A 22535-nucleotide genomic window follows, 5' to 3' on the forward strand; every position below is an offset into this window, starting at 1 on the left:
ACACATGCTTAGTATTATGCTGCAACAGTGTCGCCAGATCGGTGCATAATATTAATATAGATATTTAAGAAATGACATAACATACAAATGAGTTCGACAGGTGTGTGTTTTGTTTATTTATACCAAACTGTTACACCGTTTAGGAAAAATTAATTTTTCGGAATTATTTTACTCATTATCAGTGATTTGTTTTAGCCTGGAAATAACTTGAATTAAGCAGTGTCCACTCCCCCTCAGACTTTATATATCCATCCAACCTCTTGATTATGTACGATGTTTACATTACTATAAAGTAATGTATATTACCATATTAAATTATTAATAAGGTGCGCCTATGCCGGTTTATACTTCGCTGGAGCAGTATCACACAGTGGCAAAACATATCTTTAGTAACTACAACTTTCAAACGGAAAGACTGAAACATATGCTATCGGAAGTGTGTTTTATTCATAATTATCTGCGTGATGACCAACTTTTGTTTTGTTTAAAAAGGGACCACACTTACTTCGGTTATCGTCTTTTCATATTGCAATTCGCTTGCATTTAAAATGGTGTTTTTTGAGGACGTGACTTTATATTAAATGCATCAGCTGGCGTCTTGTGTCATTTGAAGGCCATACGGATTTAACCTGGCCAGTCTTTGAGATGACGTGCATAGAAGGAACAGTGCTTTACATACCACTTCTACTCCGCCATTCTTATCTTCTATGTTCACCGACGCCATTCGATTTCTGTCGTAATACATGTCTGCTTCGAGCTCCTTTCCGTTCATCTGATGAACAAAAATATGTAATATAACGCACTGAATTTTATAAAGCAATGTACCATATAATAGTCATGCCGATATTGTATTCTCAAAATTTAAAGTAACACGTGTTTTTGCCTTATATACACAGACATTAATCCAGAAATATAAAGATAGTATTTATTGTAATAACAAATCATTCCTTCACTTAGCTTCGCTGAAAAAAAGCTTTTCCTTTTATCATACGCGTAGTCCAGAGCACTGGAGAGTGCCGCATCCCAGAACCAATTACGGATTTCAAATGCTCCAATATACTGTACCATCTACCATTAATGAACTCATTAAAAACAACATTCACACAGAAAATATGTCAAATAAGCAAATTAGACAATTGTATTTTAACAACAAATAATATTTTACAAGTTCTGTACTGTTCATCATATCAAAAGCTGTATAATGTTTTGTATGTATTTTTTTTTTTGCAAGTTCCGACTAATTTGCTTAAGTCTGTATGGGAGGCAGGGACCTGTCAAGCTACGCAATGTATATTTTTTTTTTCTGTCTCCTTCTTCAAATTGGAGTCAATAAACTTGAATTGAATTGAATATATTTCCTTTTAAAATGTTTGGCTTTCTGATGTTAGAGAGATTGGTGAAAAATGGGCAATGAGACAATAGTGTGTAAGCTGCATGTATCACCTGTCACTCTCTCTGCAATCGCCGTTCTGCAATGGGCAGATTTCTAAAAATATGTTATATAATCTACGTGCCGAACAGTAAGCCTACCTTGGCGTTAACAGGGCAGGAAGTTGAGCTATATGTAGTTTGGGCATGATTGCAGTGGAAAAAACACGCATTTTAAGAATATGCCTGCGCGTCTACCTACCAGCAAAACACTCGACGTGCCAATCTCTGTGATCTAGGAAATCAGCTCAGCGAAGATGGGGCGGAACATTCGTTTGGACCTAAAAATGAAGTTTGCGCTGTAGCATTACGCAATGCAAAGCGTCATGCTTGCATTGCGTAATGCCACAGCACAGACCTCATTTTGAGGTGTAAACTAATGCTCCGCCTAATCATTCGCTGAGCTGATTTCCTGGATCGCAGAGATTGGCCCGTCGAGTGTTTTGCGGGTAAGTAGACGCGCAGGCATTTCTTAGAGTGCGGGATCAGGACTAAGGCACATACACAGCACTTAGTGACAACTAGAATTTTATTCATTTCCTTACAAACTGAGAACTGAAAGATGGTAAATTACAAATAGATTATCAAACCCGGATGACCCACCACGTCACAAGCACAGGACGTCATACAAACAAGCCACACTTTCTAATGAAATCAACATCGTCACCCGTTATGGCCGCCAACTCACGCACATATTAGTGGTGAAGGTAAATAAATAAAGCATCCGCATGAACTTGCATTTCTGTACTGACGTCGTGACAACATTTGAATAACGTTAAGTATTGGCGACCACCGGGCATTCCGCGTTTCTAAACTCACTTTTATCCTCTTGGCGGCGAGTCCTGCTCTCGAGTTGCGAATAGGTTACAGCGTCAAGACTGTCACGAAGATGATGCTGCTACAAAGTCGCGTATTTGTTGCGAAAAATAAAACTACAAAGAAACTTAAGACTGCTAACGTGTCGGAATCCGAAAGCATTCGTATACGTGGCATATTCCTCCAAGCTGCGCGCCGCGCTGAACAAGTCCGGGCGACCTATGCGGATGCTGTCCGGGCGGACTCTATGGCCAGCCACTCTGCAGATTCAACACCACCTGGGCAGAAGGCCTCCGTACCGCCTCGGCACCGTCATCACAGTCAGATCACTCGAGGCCTGAGATTGGGCACGAGTCCTGCGTCAGTGTTCGGCCGGGGCTCGTGTCCAATCAGCGTGTCGAAGGTCGGGCTCGGGCCCAATAGCCGAGTTAGCGCGATGCGACTCTGGTGACGTTTTATGAAGGGAGAGGAGGCCGTGCGGAGGCTTTCATTATTGTACGTGGTGTTGGCAGAGCCCGGCCACCCTCTCCCTCTTACCGGAGGCCGGGCTGCTGCGCCATGGCAGTGGGGTAAAATTCCTTAGGACTATGCCGCGCACCAGGCAATGATAGTCTATCCATCAATTCGCTGCTACAGACTACAGGCTGTGCTCCATCGGACAGGAAAGTTTAGGTGCCGTTTGACGCGGCTTCAAAAGCTGATAATGGCGATTCTCTTCAGGGATAGTTAATGCTTTCGCATTAATAATTAAATATTTCCTTGATCAACCTGCTCAACTTGGGGAGCACGAACTATGTCATGCCTGCATTATGCGAGCGTAATGGTTCGTTTTGCTTGATCGAGCGGAGCTTCGGCTGTTTTTGCATACGTTGCACAGATCTCATATTTATATGGTCCTCGAGTTTGTGGGGTTTATCAAGACAAGTTTAAATTCATTTGAAAAAAGAGAATGTGAGCAGTAGCTAGGCTTCATTGACCCCTACAGAAAAACTGCCATCTGTTGGCAGCTGTAGAATCCTTGTACAATGGTGAAATAAAACTGCAACGTCACGGCACACTTCATGCGTTTGGATGGATTAGAAGGCAATAACACGGCCACAGAAAAAAGTATTGAGTGGAGTGATGCTGCTCTTCCGACGCCATTTGAATGGCTCGTCGGATCCTCTTGTTGGCCGCGCTCCGACGTTCGCTATCTTATGAAATGACTTGCAGTTTCAACAATGTTAGCAGTACCGACATTGCGCAGTGGTTCCGACCTTCTAATAATCGGCACGTGAGCTTCAAAAGAGGTCTATGGAGAAATTCTCATCTGTTTTCCTTCTTCTAAGGGACCGTGAAGCCCTTTAAGTCTTAGTGCTATTGGCTTGCGAAAAGCGCCTTGTGGCGACTAAAGCCATCGCAATGGAAATAAGGTTTGTCGTGCCCGCAACGCTATCTCATGGCTGTTTTGCGAAGTCGTAAGGACATAGGTCTGCCGCACTATTCATTGGCGCGTTATGATCTGCTCCGTAACGTCGCATATCGCTTCGATACGGCGTCGGAGAAAGGCGTGTGTGGCAGCGACTCAATCGTTTGTTCGGGCAGGTGCGTTCGCAGCTTTTACTGCGAATGCGTCAAGGTAGGTAACGCTGACGTCGATTTACTCGTCAAGAAAAGTGTTAGTACTTTTAAGTGCGCCCCATGTACAAAACGCAACAGTTCGGAGACTTCGCACGTGACAATCGAGAAGCCATCTTTGGCTGCGAACTCCGACAGTATACCGGAAGAAGCACCGCCGGAAAATTCCGACCTTCGTGAAGTGGTGCTCGCGCTCTGCGGCAAAATTGACGGTCTGGCTGATGAAGTACGATCTTTAGAGCTTGACAACGAGTCATTGCATATGCACCTCGCACAGAACAGCGAGCTTCTTCGCCAATGCCTTGCTGCTGAGGCTCCTGGCGCCGTTCACCGGAGCGGTCAACCGCTTCCTTTCCGTGAAGTACAACTACAGCCTGGCGCCACCGTCCAACAGGTGACCACAGGCTGGTCAACCATCTCGGAGGCCTCTGGTTTCCCCGCCCGACATGAGGTTTGTACAGCTTAAAGCAACCGCTCGAGTGGTGAGAGTTCCTCCGTTCGCCGCGGGACGTAAGAGACAGCAATGGGGGCGCCGCCAACCGCCTAGAAAGGATGGAGTCTACCATCGGAACCTCCACCCGGTCATAACCGCGGCTCCGAGGTGAGGGTGCAGAGCGCGACCCCAGGCCAGACAGCTCGGGTCATAAACCCCGATGCACACCCTGTGACTCACCTCGGCGCAAGTTCCAGCCTTCTGTGGGAACGGGCTCGACACAGTAAGCTATCCGCCGCCCCTATGCCTCCTAGGCTTAGAGCGCTCTTTGTATGTCGTTTGACTCCGTCGACTGCACGTGAAGATGTTTCTGACACTGTTAGCTGCGTGATAGGCCTGCAGTCATGTTTCTGTAAGAAGTTGGCCACGAAGCATGACAGCTATTCTTCATTTGATGTGTCAGTGAACGAAAATGACTTCGAAAAGCTTGTAGACGCAGAACTGTGGCCCGCAGGCGTATTGTTCAGACAGTTTTTTGGCAGTATGTATAAAGCGCAGACCGCATGGCGCGTTTTTCTGTACGCGAAAACGCGACGCGCTATGAACGCTCGCGCGGAAGCTGACGCGGGGGCACCCGCATGCAGACGAAGCCAAGCACCGCCGGCCGCGCGTTATCAGCGTTGCCAGATAACAGCATTCTCAACAGGCGATGTAAATGTTGACGCAAATACTAAAAAATGATAATTAAATGAACAAATATGTAACTAAAACGGGTCTGTGTGTCAAAAGAAACACCTTTTCATATTTTATATGAATAAAAAAAGCTTTTGAACACTTTTAAATGTGTTGAATACGAAACAGAATACTGGTGCAGGATCACGTGATAGTTGACCGACCCTCATTGGGCGAGAGCCGCTTCGACGCCTCGGCGCGCGCGTCTTGTTCTGGGTCGGCCAGAAACCAACGCTCCCGCGAAAACGCGCGCCCGCGCGCAGGAAATGACGTCAGTTTGACGCCGACGCGTCTGAATCGCGAGCAAAAACGCGCCATGCAGTCTGCGCTTAAAGCCAAACAGTCATGCGTCTCAATCGGAGAGTACAGTGTCTGAGCCGATCTGCTCGAGCCTCTCCTCTAGACTCTTAAATTTGCATGCTCGTATTTTGCTAAATAAGGTGACGGCAGTGGAAGCGGCTTTTCTGACGTACGACCAGACGTGGCAGTTCTCACTGAAATTTGGCTCAACAAGCACTTGTCGAGTGACGATGTTTTTCCTGTCGGCTAGAAAAGCTTTCGTAAGGATCGATCTTCGAGAGGCGACGTTGTTGCAATTGCAGTAAAAGGCAACACAACAAGCTCTCGTGTAAGCTGCATTAATGACGCTAAAATGATCTAGGCAAAGCTTAGTTTTTCACAGCTGTCAATTATAGTAGGTGCGTTTTACCATCCACCTAACTGCAATGTTTCCCCTTTGTGGGGCCTACATGAACCTCTTTGCGCACTTTCGAAGCGCTACAGGCACGTGGTACTAGTGGGTGAGTTTAATTTCCCACACAATGACTGGGATCATATGCAGGCGGTGCGGGAGTGTCAGCAATCGCATTTGTTGATTGACATCGCTTTTTTATGTAATCTGTCTCAAGCTTCATACGCGTTACTAACGCAACTGAAGCCTTCTTGACATTGTGTTGTTTTACCTAAGATCGTGCGACAAGGTTCCAGCTGCGATATTGTCGATCGTGTTTCCGACAACTCTCTTGTTGTTTTCACTCTCTCGCTTGCTTGTCAGCCATTGGATACCGTTGACTTAAACAAGTTCCATGACTTTAATTGTGCTAATAAGGTTGATATCCTCCATACTTTGGGCGAGAGCTTTCTCGAATTTTACGATACGTTTGAAACCGCTAGCAGTACCACACATGACTTTTGGTCGTGACTTTTAGCTGGCATTGTTTGAGACTGCATCCAGAGCTTCATACCGATGCAAGTGAAGAAAGTGAAAACTACAACATAATCTATGGATTACCCGTGACATCCATCACCTGAAACGCAAACTACGTCGAGCTCAAAAATGTTGTAAGGCGAACACTTCTTTCATACGAATTCTGCGCAGGCAGTTCAATACTTCAGTGACACGCGCAAAATGCACTTTTTTAATGTTACTTGCATGGCAATTTGCGTAGCAACCCCCTAAAGTTGTGGAGGTTTCTGAAACAAAATAAAGTAACTTTTGCTGACATAGAACTGTGCAACGGGGCCCTCTTTAATCTAGACATTAGGAAGAGCTTCAATCCCGACAATATTCCGAAAGTTTATTTATTTAAGAACGCGGAAAGGTGGGTTATATTTTGCACTTGATTTACTGTCATAGGCGTGATGTGCCAAACGACTGGAAAGCCGCAGTAGTATTACTAATATTTAAATCATGCGACAACCACCGTGCCGAAAAATGCGAACCCATTTCCCTTTTGTGTACGGCGAGTAAATTGGTAGAGCACTTCATTTTCAAGCATTTGATTTGTTCTTGGAGAATAGTAATTTTATTTTTCAGAATGAACAGCATGGGTGTAGACGTGGTATGACATCTGTGACACAACTAGTACACATGGTAGATGCATTTACGGCCATTATTGATGCGGGAGGTCCGACGAACGTGACATTTCTATATTTCGCGAAAGGTTTTTATCGCATATTTTATGAAACATTGTTACATAAGTTGAGTTGTGTTGTCAGTAATGTGAATATATTACTTTGGCTAGCCTCCTATCGATGGCAGTATGTGACTGTCGATGGTGTTTTCCCCGTGAGTCATCTTTATTCTCGGGCGCTTCTCAAAGATCCGTCCTGGTACCGTTCTTGTTTTTTATCTTCATAAATGATTTGAAGAAAGAAAATCCGTCTGTGCAAAGTCGCTTTTTTGTTGAAGATTGTGTCTTATACTCTAGTGTAAACACATGGTCAGACCAGGTAGAGCTAAATGGCTGTCTTGCTTCAATTCATTCATGGTGGTTAAAATGAAATACGGTATTGAATTGCAAGAAATGTGTTCAAATGTCTGTGGGGGGAAGATGCTCACCATTGTCTTTTACGTACTCCAGTAATGCCGAAGCACTTTTGTCTCTTATTCAATTTCAGTATCTTGGTGTTCTAATTACTTCTGACCTAACCTGGAACCCTCATATAAATTTTATCGCACAGAAAGCTTCGCAGAATCTGTGGTTTTTAAAACGCAACCTTTGTCACTGTACGAGAAAGACAAAGTGGTTGGCTCATTGATATTTAATTAGAACTATGCTAGAATGTGCTGATGTTATATGGAGTCCTCGCACAAATTTGTCTTCTGATATGCTCGAGACTGTACAAAAAAGGTATTATGGTTTGCGTAAAATCGGTACCGTTTTATGTTTTCGATATCCGAATTGTATGTCTTGTCAGGAGTGCGTGATTTAGTGACACGACGAAGAATAGATCGGCTTAAGTTTCTTTATAATATTGTTCATGGTAATTTTGCGACTATGTTTGAACAATTATTCAGCAATTAACGAAGCTATAGGTCTTCAATAAATAATCACAAACAAACAATCATCAAACCATAGCGTGAAACCACATTGTTTAAATCGTCCTTCTTTTCTAATACAATATGCCAATTGAATAATCTTAAAAGTGTTCTCAATTGAAAATCACTGAGTATTTTTAGCGATGCGCTTCTCAAACATGTCTATGTTAATTAGTTGGCCTGTATTGCGATGGTATGTCTTGTTTTTGACCATTTTGTTCTATCCACTCTCTGCCTTAGCGTTTATATAAAAATGCCGGCAATAACGACAAATAAATAAAAAAATGAATAATTACGTGACGAGCTTCGCTTCATCGTTGGGGAGTCAGCTGCACTCGCCGACGGTCACCTAGGATATCGCAGGCGCTCACTTTTACCAACTCCTCTTAGCGACGGGCAAAAGTGTTGGGCTGCGGATTATAGCGTCGGAGCTTGGATTCCTTCCTACTCGCCCACTTGATACGTCTCCCGGTTTACGATGAATGCTTTCTATGTATAATTACGAATTACGCACTATTTCTTTTCTATGAATGCTACGAGCGGTGTGTATTTTATGTTGCCTCGGCCTACATGCAACGCTTTTAGGTTACACTGGAGCGCGAAGCTTTTTGCACAAAATGCAGCTAATAAACACGTTCTGGGTTAAAATAGAAAACCAAATCCAGTGAACGAGGGCGGAGAACCGATGAGACTCCGCGGGCTGCGGGGAGTCCAAATATTTGAAAGTTTCTTTGAATCAAAACTTTGTCGGTGTTTCACCGATACCAAAAAATGCGTTTTATGGATGCTAGCATTACTATTACCGAAGACGTGCGGGCGGCTTACTACTTCTAAAATATTCGCAGTTGTTTTCCGGGAAAGCACGTAACCAAGTTAAAAGGGAGCGAGGGAAGCCAGGAGTGACTGTTCCTTAACCAGCTGTTTCTCAGGTTTCTCGTTTTCTTAAGTCTAGGTGTTTATAAATATATTTAAAAATATCCAGTTGAATGAACCGTGCATGATCGAGGGGAAGAATAATTACGAAGCCGCCCAAATACACAATCTTTGGCGACGGCTTAGTAACCTTGTTTCATTCGATTAAGTGCGGTTCATTCAATCGCATATTTTCGAATATTTCCTCTTTGGACACCACGTAATATGATAAACGCGCCCCATAATATGTTGATGGATTTAGCAACACCCTTTCAGGTGAACTTCGAGAAATCTCCTGGGAATACTGAGAAATGCGGTAATCATAGAACAAATACCTCGTTGTGTTATGAGTTGTATTTTTAAGGTTATTTAGGGGGCTACTCTAGCGTCACCAAGAATGATGCAATTATATTCACTGACAGTATGAGAACGCCAGGGAGGAGCTTCTGTTGTTCGTTGTCCACCGCGAGGTTCGTACCTACGACAACGTTTCGGCGTCTCGTGCGCCTCGAGCGCCCGCGCGAAAATAAAGCACGGCGGAAGGCATGGCATGCATGCTGGATGGCGCGCGTTCTCATCTTGTCAGCAACTATAAAACGCACATCATTTGATATCATTGAACTTTTAAAACATAATATTTTTAAAGAAATATTTATGTTTACTGTGTGCATTCGTCGTATTGAAAACTTACAAGTTTGTTAACTCTTCTTCCATTAATATTCTCGCTAAACACGAGACTTTCTGAGAGCACTGAGCTCTTTTGCAGCCTGAGTACGACGTCATCTTGAATGTACAGAATCTTGTCAGCGTCCAGTCCTCTTGCTTCGAGAAGCCTTGGATAGACGACGTTGCCTGTCGAACGAGCTGCGTCTGGAATAGAGTTGCATTTCCTTATCGTCAGGTATTCTGCCAGTAGTTTTGTAATAATCTGATTTCTTTTGTTTTAAAATCAAGGTTGCTGAAATTCCCAGGTAATGCAGAAAACGGACCTTGCTATTTATTAACTGTTACTGTTATATGCAGTTGAATATCTATTTTATATTGTTTGGGCCTTTCAAACTTCAAATGACAAAATGACCGATCTATGGGAACATAAACGTAAGACTAATATAATTCTTTCAAATATTTTCACCTATTTCCTATATATTTGATTCGCGAATGATGTACAAAACTTATTCTTTTGTGTGCCAAATTGGACTGTATATGTTCTTTCTGAGGAAATAAATTGGAGTTAAATAAAACTATATGTGGGTTTATTACGGCTCATTAACAAGTACAAAAAGTTCACTACACCTTCAGAATAAATAAATTATATTATAATGCACGAAAACTTTGTTTAGTATTAGGTTAAATAGAAGTGTCGTGGGATCAACTTGTAATAAAAAGGTGGCTTAAAAGTATAGAAGCATGTATCTTTTAAATACACACATATTCGATTAGATTCTGTTACACGTATGACCGATTTTTGATCTGACCACTTTCCAGCAAAAATGATGTTAAATAACTATCGCAAATTGAAAAAAAAAAAATCTTGCTTCATCATTTTAATTGTTTAGTGTGGAATAATCACCTATTATGTAACACTGTGCTTCGGCAAATCTTTCTTTTTTTTTCTTTTTTTTTTTTTCATGCACCAAATCCCCAAACAGGAAAATCACAGAACGAATTCTCTGTAACCCTAATATGTGTAAGCTTCCTTCGGCAGAACACCAAGCCGTTTTGAACTAGAACATTTGGGGAATGATATGGCGCGAGCGCACCTTGTGAATTGAATTCAATCGGTTCGTCGAAGGGGCTTAAATTTCAAAGGGCTACGCACGGGTGCCATCGGTGCAACACCAGTTCTTACTATACGCTGTGTTTCTCGGCACTTCTCTTCATACAAGTCATATTGTGCCATCTTAGAAGGTCTAACACTCAGCAATTTGTTGCACATGTTTTCGGTTAAACATCTAACCTTAAAGTACGAAAATAAATCCCTCTTTTCTCTTTGCCACCCCGAATAATACAGTGGAATATGCTCTTGTTTAGATATAAGTTGTATAGCAATCGGAGTTGGATATACGTAGTAACCTTGACCGAGAATGGTATATTACTACAGGACGACACAAAGATATTGAAGTCTCAAGTGGTGTACATGTGCATAATGATACCCTCATCACTTTACCGTTACATCTTTATAGAAGTAGCGATAGAGTATTTTAAATGTATATTTGCACTATCGGGTTCGAATGAAATGCGAGCGGCAGACCGCGTGGCCGTCGACACATGCTGCGCGTCATGGAGGACTTCGGAAAAACTGAAAAACTGCAGAGTGGAGAGTAGGGCGCTGCGAGGGTGTGCGTCCTACTCCGACGTGTTCGACCCTCGCCCAGCACAACCCAAGCTTCGACGCCGTGGCGGTGATGCGCTGGAAGTTCCGTCGGCGTTACAACCAGTTTCGTTGGATCGAGACAAGCCACGCGAGAAAACTCGCCGAGCGCATGCAGGACCATGCTGCCTGCGCGCGCGTCCATGAGGCATGAGTGCAGCGCCATAGTCTCTCTTAGCTTGCGCCGTTTCTTTTTCTTTTTTTTTTTTTCATACGCGTTATGATTTGCTTTTTGCGAACAGTATAACAGAAACTGTGCGATATTCGAGACAGAAGAAAAAGCGGGACCCAAGACGGCTGCTGACGCCTAATGAACTCAATTACTCGACAGACTTTTATATATCAGTTTATAGTGCTCGTCCTGTTTCCCCTCCAGTACTTGTGTCTCGTGTGTGTCGCTGGGATCGCAAAAATGCTGCTTCTCCCAGCTCCAGCGTTCACCAAACGTTTTAACTAAATACAGTATATTTGGAGACCTTTAGTAAACCGTTACCGTGTTCCGCGTACCGCACTTGCGGAGCCTTTGATGCATACTTTTTAAGCGCGTACCCCGCGGTCACGGTGCCACCCGGGCTCGCACATAAAATCATGCTTCGAAGGCTCCGGTAGTGCAGTACGCGAAACACGGTACCGGTTTGCTAAAAGTCCCTCTCGACAAGCCACATTTTGCAGGCAGTCAGGATCTTGTTCAGACAGCACATTAAATAATCATCACGTGTGTCAGACGCGTGAAATATAAGTTAACGGCCGTTTGCTCGTACAGGGAAATTATGTAAAGCTTAACTGACGTCAGCTATCACAACCACGCAGATGTCCTCTCGAAGGACCGAGAGAGCGTGGCTCCTGCAAAATATTGCGTATTGAAAGATGCGTGATAAAAAAAAATGTGCAAGCTAGGAAGAAGCGTGATGCTACAAGTATTCTAGTACACTGTATAGTGACGCTGCGATCATGCTCCACGGACGCGCGCGCGAGGCGCGCGTGCAGCAGTTTCCTTCAGCTGCTATCGGTGAGCTTCCTCGTATAGTGTTTAGCAATCGAAAGTGATTTTAACGGAACTCCCAGTACACTACCGGCGCACCGTCGAAGCTTGGGTTGCGCTGGGCCAGGGTCAAACACATTGGAGTAGGATGCAACTCTCGCAGTGCCCTACTCTCCATCCCGTAGTTTTACCAGTTTCCAGAGGCCCCCAGAGGGCGCAGCAAATATCAACAGTCAAGCGCTCAGCTGTTTTCACATTATTTGAAGCTGATAGTATCTTTATTACTTCCCTGAAATAATGAATTTTCGGCGCCGCTAGTTAGGCCAATCAAATATGTTACTTAAGGTCAGACCTAAATCTAGTGCAGTTTGTCACTGCAGGCCCATGAATACAATCGTAGCCGAGTAGGAGGCAGAGCATCACTTTGAGAATATGAGGAACGTTTAGTAATTATAATAAAAATAGCAATATTATACTACGGTGTTAGTGCATCACAGTTCGGCGCATGTAGAGAAAAAGCACTAGGAAATGTGCAAGATGATTGTGAACGTCGCAGACTTTCTGCGGATGAGGGTGCTGCCGACACAGCGTCACAGGAAAGAAAAAGTGACCCTGGCGGCTGGTAGTTTCTCCGCCCTTGTCGAGATGAGCGTACCGCCGGATCTATTCAAGCCCTTGGAACTTGGCCCCAAGTTCTGCGTGGAGGACGCCTTGTGATTCTCGCAGTTGGTGATGGCAAGGATGCGGGCATGTAGGGCCACTGTGACGGATAGCCCGCCCTGTGTCTCGGAATCTGTGGATTCCCTTGAACTCCTGAGGCGATATGGGAAAGGGGTGAATCTACTGAAGCCACTGGTCAATTATTTGGGGCACAATGGTGTTCGAGTGTTGTCGGACAAAGAATGTTCGTTTGTCTTGTTACCTGAAGGCCTGTTTGGTGAAAGAGCTGAAGCCGCCATAAGCAAGAACTTTAGCGAATGAATGTCGTGGTGAAGGAGGTTAGAGGTCGGGCTTTAGAGCTGTGTCAGGGCTTAGCCTGAATCAGTTGAGAAATAAGGTCAAGAAGTCGGCGGGTATGCATCTGGAAGTGTTTTTAATGCAAAGACGCAAATGCAGTTTGTCCTTCTAGGGCTATTGCTTCTGAGAGAGGCGCTGGGCACAGTCAGGTGGCCACGTACCTTCAGAATCAGTTGTGCATCGCAGACCCGTATCGAATTTTTAACTGTGACTCGGTGGTGCACTTTCTGAAGAGTGAAGTGTCTAGAACTTGGTCGGAATTTAGCGTAGATGTCGGAGATATATTTTATTCCCTGCCTCGACGATGAGATACTCTCTTTGGTGAGGTCGTGCATTGAGTCTGATGGGAACTGGTGTTTGAAAATTCTAGAGGCGTCAACCTTGACGGCTTTCTCGGGATGCGGTAAATGCTTTGTGCAAAGAACGGGTGTGTCTATTGGGTCCTGCGTGGTCGTAACCCTTAGTGATATTTTCCTGGTAAAAGTAGGCAGTACTATTGAGAGCCCTTTGGGAGTTTCCATTGTGAAAAAAAGGTGTTTCGGTACGTGGTGGATTTTTTAGTAGTTCATAAAATAGCGGAAGGAGATACAGCGTGGTGCTTTGATCTTGGATGTTTTTAATAAGTGTTGAGGTGACCTTAGTTTTACATTTGAGGAACAATAAGAAGTGATTCTGCAGTTCTTGGATCTGTCTTTGTGCCTGGGAGATGAACACGTATGTTGGTCTTTTAGTCCCCGGCCGAAGGAAGCAATCCTGGATTTTATGTCAGCCCTTTCGAAAGTGATTAGGAGGAGCATCGGGGGCGGTTTCGTGTCTTGGCTCGTCCCTGGGGAAGTCATGCCCACACATGATGAGCAACAGTTTCTTGCCTCCTGTTAAGAAACTCAGGGCATCTTGTTTTCCTCAAGCATTGTTGACGGGCGTGGGGAGCTCTACTCAAAAAGGCTAAGCGTATTTAGAGGAGTCTCGATTTTGACAAAGAAAATCGTGGTGGTCCCGTACATCCACCTAATTTCCCACAGCCTGAAAAATATATATGTTCTTTTGCAATATTAGCACAAAGAGAATGGAGGAAGAACGTAGAGACAGGATAGAGCGCTGTATCCTGTCTCTACGCTTCTCCTCCCTTGTCTTTGCGCTAATTTTACCAAGATATATAGCCAACTAGCCCAACAGATGGTTTTAAAACCTGAAAAAAAATCAGTCGGTTTGGAGTGCCTGTGTGTTTGTCACCTACTCAAAAAATGAGCCAAATTTGTGCTGGAGTAGGTGCAAGAGCTGAAAAGCGTGCGAATGTCAGGTGTTCCAAAAAACATGCAAACCCGTTTGTGTCATGCGTTTTGTGTGTTGTGTATCGAATCGCCTATCGTGTGGAAAGTTCTATGTTAGGCAGACAGGGAGGTGTCTGGACGACAGGCTGCGAGAGCATGCGCATTTGCTCACAGCAGCGGTAGGTGGCCTTCTTTAAATTGTAGGAACTTTGTGCCAGCTCGCCTTCTCTGACGCGAGATTCCTGGGAGGGCACATGGAGATGGCCACGAGAAAGATTCTCGAGGCTTTTTACATTTTATGTCTGGGGGCCAGGTTTGTGAGCTAACTATATTTTGCATTGTCCCACAAAAAGCGGACGTTCCTGGCGTCCTCAATGAAGTGTCCGGATAACATTGGCGTAACGTGAAGTCATGTTTGCCTGATAATGAGCAGCCAGGATGATGAGTGTGTGGTTGTGTATGTGTAAGAATATTATATGATGAAGATGTGAATTGTATATATTTTTTTCTTGTGTGTCGTTTTATGTAACAAATTTTGTTGCGAGTTCAGCCTCGTCCTGTCATGTTTGTTCTTTTGTTGGTCACCGTTTTCTGAAGCCGATTTTCATCAACCGTGTTTAATTATTACGAACTCTCCACATTTACTGATTTTTTACGCCAGTCCGAACATAAAATAATTCCTTGGTTAGATTCTAGACCCTACCCGGCCTAGTCAAAATGAGAATCTTATTGTGTGATTGTGCAATCATCATTTTATGATGAGCGTTAAAGATGGTAAGCGAACATAAAGCCGATACTCTAGTGGACATAAGGCCAATTTTCAGGTGGGTTTGCCTTTTGGCAAGTGTACTCTCAACCTGCGCGTCTTTAAAGCACACACTCTCACCCTCACTTGAAGAGCACGTGGGGGTGATGTTTTTGACATATGAAGATATAAAGCACCAGAAGCTGAATAGCGGGATCGCTCTGGCCCGGGTGACCGTTACACATCTCGCTTCTAAACGACCATAACCCAAATATTCACGTAGTAATGTGGAAGCGCACAAGATAAGATGGTAGGGGGGAGAATCAATGCGTATGCCAATCTTCGTTTTACTTACACACAAAGAGTGCCTTTCACGCACGTGCTGGCGTGATTTTAATGTCGCTGCTTTCTTTGCTGGGCGCAGTTTCAATAACTTTTTGTTGAAGTTCAGTCTTCTTCAGGTCTACTATGTACCTCCGTCCTTGTCTATTCTATGCTTTTTACTTAATTTGTTAGAATGAACAAACACGCCTCCATTGCCTCTTCGCTTTATCGCGGAAAATCTGCTTGTATTGTATTTATCATATGAAATGTTTCTAGCGGAGCCCTTTTTTTGCCGGCTTTCTACGCATAATGCCAGTGCAGCAATTGGTTCTTCGTGACACTGCAGGATAAATATAGACGACCCGGAGCACCCAAAATTAAGGGGCAACAGAATAAACATTAGCTACATTCCAACGGCGATAGAACTGTGGCCTTTGAACACCAGCTGAAATTAAGATTCGCGTCTCGGAAATTGTTTTTTTTATTTGTTTTTAAATGTGCAAGACGGCGGCGCAAAGCAGACGTTCGTTCAAACCGTCGTTACTCCAGAAAGGTGCTCGCTTTGACTTGCCGCCCACACAAATCACGAAGAGCATGTGCGTGACGTCAGCATGACGTGCGCGCCATCTGGGTTTCCACTGACTTAGGTTTCCATTCACGCGCCTAATATCTTGCAGTTCGGCCTCACACGGCAGGAGACCCAGTCCAAGGTTCTGAGACGACCAAACCTACCGGATCCGGCTATCCTTCCGACGGTGCATACGTCGGATCGGACGGTTTTGACGCACACGCGTCTCGAACTTGCAGGACAACACGGACACGCGCTGGCGTATGCAAAGACAATATCAGACGTATAACTCGGCCTGCTTCTCACCAGTCGACAATCTGTCCCGTTTAAAAATAGTAAGAGCGGTACGAAGGTCCCGGATGACTAAGCTAAGAACCAATTCAGCTTATTCAAACTTATCGCTATTTTATGATTTAAAAAAAATGTATTCGAATGTAAGTTGATATCTAGGTGTTTAATGTCTGACACTCTCTAAATCAAGTCCTGCTCAGTAACATATGCCGAATCAATGTGATACTTCTTTTTTACGAAATAAATGAAAAATCCAAGCCTATAACAGACTAGACAAATGATCTTTGATCTGCAGTGTATGTATATATATATATATATATATATATAATACAGGCAAAAAACAAAAGAAAATCAAGAGTTCGCTGTTTTTTTTTTAGTATTCATCCACAGATAATATCCCGTCATCAAAACCTATAATGTAGTGAAATGTATTTACGTGGGGAACACACCTAAAGGCTGAAACTCGCTCTTCGAAACTCTAGAGTATGCAAAATTATAAAAATAAAGTGACGTCTGATTCTTGCTTACTTTGTTGCTCATAAAGCGTGAAGAGACAGTTAAAGTGCGCTTTTATGTTACTTTTCCTTGAAATTTGTTCATGTCTTCCTAATTCAAATCAAACAATTTATTAATACTTCGGATGCGGTTCTTTGTGTGTGCATGTTATTCTAGCGTAGTGTCATGCGCGTAATTGTGTGTTTATATAACATGTATTAGCTTCTATTAACTTCAGTTAAAGATCAGGTCCTATTTAATTGTCAACGTTGTATCGGCGTCGTTGTACGTGTCGCGTGTGTTGTAATTGACTTACCTTCGCTTGAAAATACATTCGTTTTACATAAAAAAATAAGTATGTCTAAAGAATAATATTGCCTGATTTCCATGTGGTGACGCAGGGGAAATACCGATATCTCTAAAGAGATATATATTATTTATCTTACCACATAACGTAAAACGCGACGCATATAACACCACATGTAGGCGCATTTTGTCATTCCTTTCACGTTGACAAAAACAGGACCGCCGACCGGCAAATTCCTCGATAGACACGACTCTGTTCCGAGATTTAATTTTAAAAAAAACTACGAAGTGACAATGCGGAAGGCCTAAAAGTTTAACATTTACAAACTCCGTCGAAAGGAAAACACAGATATAGCGGTATCGTAAATATTGTCCAGCAGAACACCCTTCTGCGATGGGTATAAATATTGTCTTCTTCGAAGCATAATTTAACGCAAAAAGAAGGGAAGTAAGATTACAAGTATCAACTTAAGGAGCGCGGGGCGTGTCAATTCCCGAGCATCTCATTAGCGCTCCGCAGCAAATGAGATTGCTGCATGAGCCGATAACCACGCCGAAGAACGAACGACGAATCAGATGGCGCAATTCATGAGAGGCCCCGTCCTGCGATCCTTGAGCCGTCAGGGACTATTTCGTAACATTGATATAGCAAGGTGTAATTAAGAAACACCAGGACAAACAGGAGGACGACATGGTAATTGCCCAGAATCAGCCTTTTCATGAGGTGCCAGTTTGGGCTACCGGAATAATATGGCGAATTCTAACTTACAACGTGGGACAAGGAGGGCATCTTGCGAACAAGGCGCTTAAAACAAATTCGCTATAAGGTTCTCACTATTCGTGGCATTTCCTATTAAAATTCACGAGAGTATGTGCTGTGTACTGCGACGAAAACAACAATAGACAAAGCACTGAGGGAACTTAAGTTACTTATTAGTCGTTGCGTGAACGCAAGGGGTGAGAGCTGCATCACGATTATTCCAACAAACTCTTACCACAATCTGCAAAGTGCAAAAGCAGCCACGCGAAGAACGTGCACTGAAATATCGCAAACATATTTTTAAAATATCTTCTGTCTGAACATCGTCGATTCACTAATTGTTTATATATACCAGAGAATGAAACGCATTTATTGCACCGCCTTTCCGTAATTAAACAGCAGGTGCGTGCGTAGGACGTTCCGGAAAAAAATAAAATTTAAAGCGTTTGTGTTTAATTTTCGCGCCTCTAAGTCTGTTTGTATGGTTACGACGTCAACAGGAAGAGTGTGGATGCAGTCTGCAATGTGTAGGAACATGCCATCTGGAAACGGCACATGGGGCAACGAACCTTTACCATAAACAACATACTAAAAGTGCGTAAATGTTGAGTTTTTCCAGATGGAGAAGTAATTTTAAAGTATATGGCGATATTGGTATCTTGTATATGATAACGATACGTTATATTGTGCGCTTGTGCGACGATGTGTGCTTTTACGTCTGACTTCAATAGACTGCGTCGCCTGCGTCAGTTTTATTATATTCGTATACCGGGTGTTTAGCGACGACTGAAAAATACCTAAAGCAGTGTGGTTAAAAAAGGAATAAAACTTCGCTAAAATATACTACCGGCAGAAACGCACGTCTGGGATTAAAAAAAAAAGAAGTAGGAATTACAGACAAATTTCAACATTACGGATTATATCGCCAATTATCAAGAAATGTGGGGTGAATACAAGAACCTTCTACTGCGAAAAATTTAATTCTCTACGAAGCGTTCAATTTGCTTTTCTTAAAGCCAGGATTACTGAAGTACTGCTGGAATATTTTTCAGACTACTTAAAATACAGTCTCGATAGCAATAAATTTGCTTGAGCACTGTTTTTAGATTTAGCATTTACCTTTCAAGAAAAGGCGCAGTACCTCACGAGAGGTGCCGCTGTAGCCCCGTCAAGGAACTCCGGAACGCCGCGCAAATCACCGCGATCTCCGATGAGCCTTCACCACCTCAGCCGTACAGTGCACCGCCGTCGCAGATTGGCGTTAACCCCAAGCTCAGTGCCAGGGAACGACGACAGCTCAGAGACCTCTTCGCCAAATTCAGTGACTGCTTTACGACGACGTCGAAAGTGCGCCAAACAACAGTTGCGAAATATCGTATCGTTACAAACAACGATGTGCTCCCTGTGCATTGGCCGCCGTACCAGGTCACCCCAAAGGGACGAGAGGCCATTCGCGAACAGGTCCAAGAAATGTTCAAAGACGACATCATCCAGCCGTCAAGCAGCCCGTGGACCTCTCCAGTCGTGCTGGTGAAAAAGAAAGACGGAACGCTTCGATTCTGACTACCGGCGGCTCAACGCGGTGACAAAAAAAGACGTGTATTCGCTCCCCCGCATCGACTGCACACTGAATCGGCTGCGCCACCGCCGATATTTTTCGTCGATGGATCTGAAGAGTGACTACTGGCAGATCGAAGTCGACGAACGGGACCGAACGAAGACTGGCTTTGTCACGCCCGACGGACTGTACGAGTTTAAGGTGCTGGCCTTCGGACTGTGCACGGCGCCGGAAACTTTCCAGCGTGTCATGGACATCGTACTGGCAGGCCCCAAACCGCAGAGCTGTCTTGTTAACCTTGATGACGTCGTGGTACTCTCCGTTGACTTCGAGGAGTCCTTGCCACGCCTTCAGGCCCTTCTTCAAGCAGTCAAGACCGCCGGACTGACACTCAAGCCGACGGAGTGCCGGTTCGCCTATGGCGAACTGAAGTTCCCATGTCACGCTGTGTGCAAAGGAAATGTTCGTCCACACCCCGAGAAGACTCGCATCGTAGCGGCGTTTCCACCGCCCACCGACAAGAAGGCCGTCCGAAGATTTGCAAGGCTTTGCTCGTACTACATGCGGTTCGTTCGGGATTTCGCCAAGCTTTCTGCGCCGCTCACGTACACACCTCACGAAAGACGCCGTGAACTTCAAATGGGGCGGAGAAGAATAACAGGCGTTCAACGAGCGAAAGCGACCACTCCAGTCGCCATCAATTCTCGGCCACTTCGACCAATCAGCCAAAACGTTCCGAGGACACCTAAGCACTTATGAGTTGTGAATGCAAAAGCATTCTTGGCGCCGAGAGGGGCAGAAGCGGCCGCAGCGCCGGCAGGAAGTGCGGCGGTGCGCCGCGCAGACCGCCCTGGCTCGTTGGTGATTGCTGCGCCGCTGGGTAAGAAAGCGGCGGGAGTGCGAAGCTCGGCACGGTGCCAGGAGTGCGTACGTCGGCGCGGCGCCTGCTAAAATCACGTGTCCTCTCACCATCATCATCGCCCTAGTCGCGGGTGCCGGTTGACGGCGTTGGGCTTCAAAGAGTAACGATAGGCTAACGCCAGGCCTATCATCAGACCAGCGCATACCCGCGTCCCCCCCCCCCCCCCCCCCCCTTTTCCGCTGCACCACCAGCAGTTCAGTTGGCCCCTTGGGAATGATGAGGCCGTTGCTATCGAGCTACATGACGCGTCGCAGCCAGTGGGAATTTAGATGCCGTTTTTCTGCTTCAGACCGCTGCAGACAACGCCGGCTTCGCTGCATGCGACAGTTAATGCTTTCGCACTAGTAAAATAGAAGTTAACGCGGAGGCCAGCAATACAGGACTTTGCGCAGTACTGGTTGAACGACAAGAGGGTATAGAGTGCGTTATCGCCTACGCTAGTCGTACGTTGTCAAACGAGGGACAAAATTACTCGACGACCGAGAAGGAATTTCGTGCAGTCGTCTGGGCCATCACGAAATTCCGCCCGTACCTGTGGGAAAGCCCGTTTCAATTGGTCACAAACAATCACTCGCTTTGTTGGCTCAGAAACCTGAAGGATCCCTCAGGACGCCTAGCACGGTGGAGTCTTCGACTTGAATAATTCGACGTGAGTGTGCTCTACATGTATACGGCCGCAGGCACAGCGACGCCGATTGCTTGTCGAGGGCACCAGTCGAGTTGGCGGCTGAGCGCACCGACAACAGCGATGACAACGACGTTTTTGTCGGCGCATTGACCGTGAACAACATGGCAGCATTTCAACGAGACGATCCTGATCTGCGTGCACTCATCGAGCATCTGGAGAGACGAGGGTGTGCAGTTCCACGTGTATTCGCAAGATCCCTGACAACCTTCGCTGTTCGAGAAAGTGTACTATACGAAGAAAACATCGGCGGCACCAACTCGCCGTGGCTGTTGGTTTTCCCTGCGAGTCTTCCAAGCGTGCCATTATGATCCGACGGTGGGGCACCTGGGCTAGAGCAGAACACTTGCGCGGATTCGAGAAAAATACTACTTGCCCAAGCTCCCAAAGACTGTCCACCTCTACATTTGATCGTGCCGCGAATGCCAACAACGCAAGAAACCTCCGACGCAGCCGGCAGGCCTTCTACAGCCCTTCACTTTCCCGACAACACCGTTTCAGCAGATCGGAATGGACTTGCTTGGACCGTTCGCCGTCGCGACCGATTATCTCACAAGGTACTTCGAGACAAAAGCACTCTCGTCGGGAACCGCTGTGGAAGAAGGCAACATCCTCAAGCACGGTGCCACCGAAGTACTCATACAGTCCGAGGCAAAGGTGCAAGCGAACTTTTGCATTAGTTGCATTATGATCATAACCTTAAATTGCAAGCTTCACCCTTGTTGGTGTTAGACTGGTGGCAGCTGATTAAACCCGTTTGCTCTACTGACGTCTAACCCCTGGTTAGCTCAGTTGGTAGAGCGCTCCACCTGTAATGGAGAGGTCCCGGGTTCGATACCCGGACCAGGCGGATTTTTTCGGTCGCGCAACAGTCACCTAGCTGTGTTTGGAGATTTGTGTTTGTTTTTTGTCCCTCTTGTTCCCCTTTTCCAGGGATCATTTCTGTCATGATAGACGATGTACGTCGACATGAAGCACATGACTTGGGACGAGGCCTCGGTGAAGAACTTACCTCACGTTTGCCTGAAACATGGCAGTTTAAAAGACCACTGGATTTAAGTTTTTACAGCTGGTACATGGTCGGAAAATAACCACCATGTGGACACCAATTCGTCGCCACGGCCTCATCGCAAAACTGTTGAAACGGTACTTCCAACCGTACAAGGTACTTCGACGCTTCGGGGAGCTCAACGTCGAGGACGTGCCCGACGGAATGCGAACAGCATCACTACGCCGACAACGACCCGAGGTGGTTCACTATGACGAGCATAGTAGATACAGAGCCGAGCGCCGTATTTCCGATTCATTCACTGATTCTCTCTCGCGATAGCCAGCTGTTACGTCGACGTACCGTGACCTGCTGCTGCGACCGTCGACGCTCACTTCTACTTTCTTGACGTGTGATCTTTTACAGCGAAGCTGTGTATGGCTAGCACTGATCTCTATTGTAGTAGGCTGGATCGCGGATCGGGAGCCTGTCG

The 22535-nt window shown here is 45.1% G+C and overlaps 1 pseudogene; it reads right to left on the reverse strand.

The window, feature by feature from the left end:
• LOC8034082 overlaps nt 1-18185 on the reverse strand; it is a 62234-nt pseudogene extending 44049 nt beyond the window's left edge.
• Nucleotides 18186-22535: the final 4350 nt, after the last annotated feature.

Source organism: Ixodes scapularis, unplaced genomic scaffold, assembly GCF_016920785.2.
Source record: "Ixodes scapularis isolate PalLabHiFi unplaced genomic scaffold, ASM1692078v2 PGA_scaffold2__306_contigs__length_199485367, whole genome shotgun sequence".
Taxonomy (NCBI): domain Eukaryota; kingdom Metazoa; phylum Arthropoda; class Arachnida; order Ixodida; family Ixodidae; genus Ixodes; species Ixodes scapularis.